At 38.3% G+C, this 6,575-nt stretch overlaps 1 long non-coding RNA gene across 1 annotated transcript; it reads left to right on the top strand.

Annotated features, from left to right (window-relative positions):
* Window positions 1-1,276: 1,276 nt before the first annotated feature.
* On the top strand, window positions 1,277-2,736 carry LOC111438018. Its single transcript, XR_002709597.1, has 4 exons — window positions 1,277-1,548; window positions 1,642-1,722; window positions 1,941-2,120; window positions 2,202-2,736. It is a non-coding gene; the product is annotated as an uncharacterized LOC111438018 (long non-coding RNA).
* The last annotated feature ends 3,839 nt before the right edge of the window (window positions 2,737-6,575 follow it).

Genomic DNA, 6,575 nt, shown 5'->3' on the forward strand with positions numbered 1-6,575 from the left:
CTACTAATATGTGCATCATAGGTCATGGAAGCAAATTAGACGACAATTGAAAAGAAAAGAGGCACCCCGATGTGAAAAGGGAATAAAGTAATCAGTTCATGTATAAAAACTTACATAAGAAAAGACTAAATGGAGTTGTTTACTTGCGAGGCATCAAGCTTATTTTCCCATGGAACTCTCATGGAAGTGCTAGATCTTGGCCTACAAGTTGATTAAGTTGATTGATGTTGGGATATACTTGTACGGCTAGTCATGTTCTTTTCTATGGTGTTTATTCATTTTGTTTTGGGGTTGGACTTTTCTTAATGAATTCAAAAAATTGTTTATTCAAGTAATTTCTAATGCAGAAAAAGAATGCTTGGAAAAAGAAATAAATACACATTACTAATAAAGTTACTATCAAACTAGTCCCCATCTTTGGCAGACGGCAAGAAAAGAAACCTAACACGATTTTCTTCAACTTGTATAAGTTTATGCAATTGAAAATAGGGTTGGGGTTAGCAAATCTATGGTTGATCATGAGTTCACGTTTCGAACTCATGTGAGGCATCAAGCTTATTTTCATATCGAACTCATGGAAGTACATAACATTGCTCTTGGCTCACGAAGGTCACCTTTGCCTTGTATAGGTTAGGATTGATTTGAATCTTAGACCATTGGCTGTTATTAGGTGGAACTGAGTTGGATTTTTTGGCTTCAGCTACATTCAGCGAATCAATTATACGTATAAAATATATGTCCCTCTTAGTTCCCGTAGCCTTTAAGACATTTACCTTGTAGCAGTATGAGTAGAATTCAAAAATATTTTTATTGCTTTTATGCACTTTGTATTTGAGAAATTTCTTAAACTCTCAGCAAGAAAGGTTCCTTGGATGTGATTTATTTCAATACCTTAAATTATAGCTTAGCTAGTTTTAATTTATCTTGATTGTTGTATTAGACTATCAAATAATGTATGGTTAAATATTATAGCTTAGCTTAGCTAGTTTTAGTTTTTTAAATTTAAAACTCTCTATAATGCATATGGTTCAACAGTGAAACATGGTATTTTATTTTATGCATTCAAAAGTCCTTTTCAAACTAAAATATTTCAATTAATTATCGACTACTCAGGATCTCTTTGTTTGTCACTTTTTTTAGGTGAACAAACCTTTAAAATAAGATTATTGTTGAAGAACAAATCTTGATTTAAGGAATATTTATGTAATCACAGTAGTTAATCTTATATGTATTGTTCTGGAATTAATTAGTTTTCTCCCTATAGAAGGGACGTGTAATCTATGGAAAATTGGCCAACTGCGGAGAGTTAAGAGATGGGATTCAAATGTTAGATGACCCATTGACTCTGTAGTTTCAGCTGAAACATATCAAAACAACCAAAACTTCCATTTTCAAGTTCTCCAAACCTCTCCATAACCAAGAAACTTCAAACCTTACGGGTGCTCCCTCCATACTTGGAATTAGAAGCTTAAAATGGTTTCATTCGAAAGAGGACAACCTCAACTTCATCCCTACATAAAAAAGAGGAAGGAATCGAAAGTAATCAAGGTATATTTTTTGGGTATCCATTCTCAGATTTTTTTTCAAAATTCTTCCTCCATAGACAACCTCATGACTCGAGTTTTGTCTCTTTGGACTCAGGGAGAACAGCTGGACAAGACTCATGAAGAAAGGAAAGCACGAAAATGTGGGGATCATGAAACACCATAAGAGTCATTCTTGGTAAATTTTATGAAATTGAGCTTTTTTTTATTTACCATGAATTATTATGTCTAGCTTGTTCCTTTAGAATCTGGAGCATATAAAGTTTTTCCTGAAGAGTTCGAAGAAAAATAGTGAAGGGAGTCTCAATTTCTTAATTAACGTTTTGGCGAAGAATGTTGAAAATTGAGAAATTCTTTTCCAGGATGAATCTCATCCTTTTAAACCAATTTGTACAGCTTTGTGGCAGGGAGAGTGACGACTTTGGTGAAGACAGAAAGTCGCTGGAAGCAAAGAGCCCATAAGTTAACTTTCAGTAAGCTTTAAGCAACAAATTTGCTGAAGTCGAGAGGAATGAGCTCTCAATGTCAAAATCGAGAACAACTTGGAGTTGAGAATGTGGGTAAAGTTATTCTCAGGTACCTTCCTTTGACCCTTTTAACTTGCTCGATTTAGAACCAATTTAATGAAACTTGTCTTAAATAAACCATGGTGTGTAGGATTACAAGTTTCGTGAAGAAATTGAGGAAAAATTGCCTCTAGAACACTCAGTAATCATCAAGTTTTAGATGGGTCAAATATCGATTTTGCGCACTGAAGGTATGACCAGAGGTTGAAGACGATGTCATGGTGGCCTCTGACCTTTCACCACTGTTTTGACCGGTTCGCCCACTTTTAGTTGGTTCTCACTTTGATTTTTGATGTTCCAGAAAATAGTCCCAATCTGGACCTACCCAAGAAATTTGTGCAAGAAACAACTTTAAGAGGCTCGTACAAACCGATCCCGAACACGATTGAATAAGTAAATGGCTACATTGACCGACCGTTAGTTACTGTTTAGACTAGTTCACCCTTGTTTAGACTAGTTCTCACAATGAGTTTTATGGTTCCACATAGTAGCTCGAATTGGAAGCTACCCAAGAAAATTGAGAAGGAAATTGCTAGTTAAAATCAATCACGAAAACAGCTCACTGGCCGGTTCACCCTTGTTTAAATCAGTTCTCATGAAATTGTTTATTGTTCCAAAAACTAGACACAATTGGTAGCCTACCCTATAAATTTAGAAGGAAAACAACTTATGGAAGGATAAGAAATGAGAGCTCAAAACACGCATGAGCAAGCAAGTAAGCATACGGAGCAAGTATCGAGTAGTACTTGTAGGAGTCGATTAGGATAGAGGCATATGATTACCAATCATATCTAAGAACTTAATTGACTTAGTGTAATGGTAGTTAAACTTCGAAACGTGTCCAATTTACGGTTTAGCACAATTTACAACTTTATAGCTTCCGCTTTGATAGTTTGAACATGTTCATGACCCTTCCAGCATACCTAGATTTATTTTATTCCCTATATTGATTATGTTGAGAATGATGTATGCTATGATTGTCCTCGGTTATGCTTTAGATGATCGTTATGTGCCATAAAGTTCTACTATGTTGGTTATAGATCATGAACCACTGTTTTACATTACTAAGGTACTAGAACCTAGTTACAGGTCCCGCTATTTCCTCTGGGTTGACCAGGTACCTTGTAGGGACAATTAGGGCTCAACCTTTATTTGTGAACTAACCAAGAGGAGTTAGGGTCTATCTGGTACATTTAGCTCAATTGTCACCCTTGGTGAGTTTTAGGAGTCATTGATTATTCGTTACTGAGGTAATTTCGGTTGTGCCTAGTGGGGAAGCTTAGTTAGTTACTGTCTCTACTAGGAAGAGCGACTTGACAGGTAGTTTACTGTTCTAGCCTAAGATGGGGCAAGAACAGGTCAATTACTGTCTCCACCTGAAACGGTGATGCGACATACCAGTTACCATTTCTATCTGAAAAGGCTTCATCAGGTAGTTATAACCCGACACCACTAAGGAGAATCCTCTGGTTGGAACTCATTAAATAACCGGATGGTGGAGTATGTATATTATGTTAGAGCAAAAGGTCTCCTCCATACTTACTAGACTGACCCTAAGCTCAACCTTCTAAGCGTACAGGTTGAGAAGGGGCATCAAGTATTACGAGGGACCTAGGTATGTGTAAAACAGTGTGTAGAGTACCAAACTAAAAGTATTACGAGGGACCTAGGTATGTGTAAAACAGTGTGTAGAGTACCAAAACCATTTAGTTATAACCCCAAGGTAGTTAGAGCACAACACATACGAGATATGTATAGGGTTTGGGCACATAGAGACCTGGATAGGTTAGTACAAGCTTGATTCTTCTTCCATTATGATCCACCCAAAACTTATAACAATGAAACTTGATTCTTCTTCAATGCGGCATGAATTAAAACATCTTTTTGATAACTTTGAAAACATTTTCTTCACATCTTCCTTTAAGTTTATATTGCATGATTGATGTCTCGGTTCATATCACAACAGGAAGAGGGTTAGCAATTCAATAAGGACTCTGATAAGTTCATGAAAAAAGGAACAAAGAGTTAGAGAGTGTAGTGTGTTATAGTCGTACTTTTTGGATTGTGCAATGTCATGATCTCAACACGATCATGGCAAGCGTTAAGGAAAACTCAAGCTCTATTGTTATTTTCACCCGCCTCTGTGGCTTCCTTGACCCTTAGGTGAGGCTCTTCTTTGTTGAACTCATGCAAAAACTAAGTTAGTTTAGCCATACACGCCACTCATGCGTGCATGTTCACTTGCTTGCGACTTTAGCCGACTTGCCACTATTTAAGGCCAAGTCCTTCGGCTCGACCTTACATCTACTCTAGGTCAAGATCCTTCAAATGCAACGTTACATCTTATCTCATCATCTTGGCTTGCGACAACATGAACCACGCTTTGTGATGGCATCCCAAGTCTTGAGATGTCATCCCAAGTCTTGAGATATTGGCTATCACTTCTCACATGCTTATCAATAATCAGCCCATGAGTCACTATATCATCAGGACATCCCAAATATCTATCTATGTGAACACTATTGAGGCATGGAACCTCTTGTGTCTATGCCAAGTCATTTCTCGTGTCTGTCCTCAAAAAACCCATTTTCAAAAGAAGACACCTAAGATGCTCATCTTGCAATGCTCACCAACATTATGAAATACGCATGTGCCATTAGGTAGCTTACTTAGGGAACATGGCCTAGAGCTGGTGGAGAGTTGATACTATGTCTCTCCTAAGTTTGGTGAGCGATTATACTGCCTCATGGAGTGTCTGATTGGTGTCCAATCGATACCAAATTTGGCGAGCTTTCATTTTTCGTACGTACTTAATTACCGAGCTACATGCGAAACTCCCACTGGAACATCAACTTATGAGGTTATGACCTAAGGCCCACTAAACCCTCTTTAAGCTTGTCTAACACTCATGACTACTGGTTGCATCTAACCTAGCTTATGCCTCAGCTTTTCTTTCATGCATACTCTTCCTCGGTCGCATCATGACACTTGTCTTTTTTGGTCTTCACATGGTCATATAGCGCCAATCACATGTCACCTCCTTGTTTGTCTGCACATAGAGGCCTGATGTGGTCATAATATAAGTTAAGGACTTCATAAGGGTATTTTTGGATGAGTATGTGTGGTATAAATGTTATTATAAAATTACCCTTATGTCGTAGGTAGAGATTTTTGAGAAACATGTTTTATGTATTATGCTAAGCTAGAAAGAGAATATGCATGAGTTGTGCAATATGGATGAGTATGTTATGCATAATGTAAAAAAACTTGCCTAAATGCCCCTATGATGAGATTTGTGATGAATGCTGTCTTTATATGCTTTCCCCTAGAAAGGCGGAAGGGAATTACGATTTGTGCTCTGTGTGATTGATGGATGTTATTTCTTTGTTGAGTTTGTTTGCTTGTATACATGCATGATATAATATGTTTTAGCTCTATGTGATTGATGGTTTGTTCTCCCTGTAGAACATGTTTATTTGCATAAAGCTAGAGAGTTAAAGTTAGGTTGACTAGATGATGACCTAGGTCAGGATACCTTCAGTAGATTGTGCACCTTAGGATCGCGAGTGACAGTTAAGAGGGTCTAGACCCTAGTGCTGAAGTATAAATTATGGGTTACGTGCTTAGGTGATCGATAGGTATAATTCCCTAGTAAAGCATGCATGAGAGAACTCAGTTAAGATTAGGATGCTACAACTAGTGTGATTTACACGTTGACCTAGGTCAAAACGTTTCTAGTAGACCTTGCACCCCAGGATTGAGAGTGGTGATCATAGGTCTAGATCTGAGTGCACCCACGAATTTGGATTAGCCCCAAAAAGCTAACTTCTAGCATTCTGGAAACGAAAGATGAGATTTAAACCGCCTACAAGTCCCCAAGAACCTAGTAGACCTCCACGACAACCAAGGATGACCAAGGTAGCTCTTCAGGCTGATAGCATTTTGACAGTATCATCAGAGTCTCCGCTACCTATCCACTTTGATACCCGTTCCATCAAGATTCTACTCTAGTACCCGTATTGTCGAGGTAGACATAGGCCAGATAGGGGAGGTGCATTGAAACGACTAGGTGCCTCAACCATGTGGAAATGACTGGTGGTCTCCTGAACAGGGCCTCTGTGCTATAAACCCGTTCTTGAGAGGGGGCATTGGATCACATAGGTTGACCTAGTAGCCCCCCGGCTTTGGTGACCTTATGGTCCCTTGGGAGGGTTCGTCACCTAACCCCACATGGATAATGTTTAGACTAGTAGACACCATACTACTAAGAATGTCAAAGGTCGCGCCTCAACCTAGGTCACTGTTTCAATCACTATGTGGGCAAGACAAGCTACCTAAGTCTAAGAACAGAAAAGTAATTCACCCCAAAGATGAGAGTTGTCGCTAAAAAAAAAACAGTGATGTAACGACCCGAAATTTTCTACTTAATTCTCATGTGATGTAAACTTTATTTGTGAACTAACCA

Source organism: Cucurbita moschata, unplaced genomic scaffold, assembly GCF_002738365.1.
Source record: "Cucurbita moschata cultivar Rifu unplaced genomic scaffold, Cmos_1.0 Cmo_Scf00069, whole genome shotgun sequence".
NCBI classification, from domain to species: domain Eukaryota; kingdom Viridiplantae; phylum Streptophyta; class Magnoliopsida; order Cucurbitales; family Cucurbitaceae; genus Cucurbita; species Cucurbita moschata.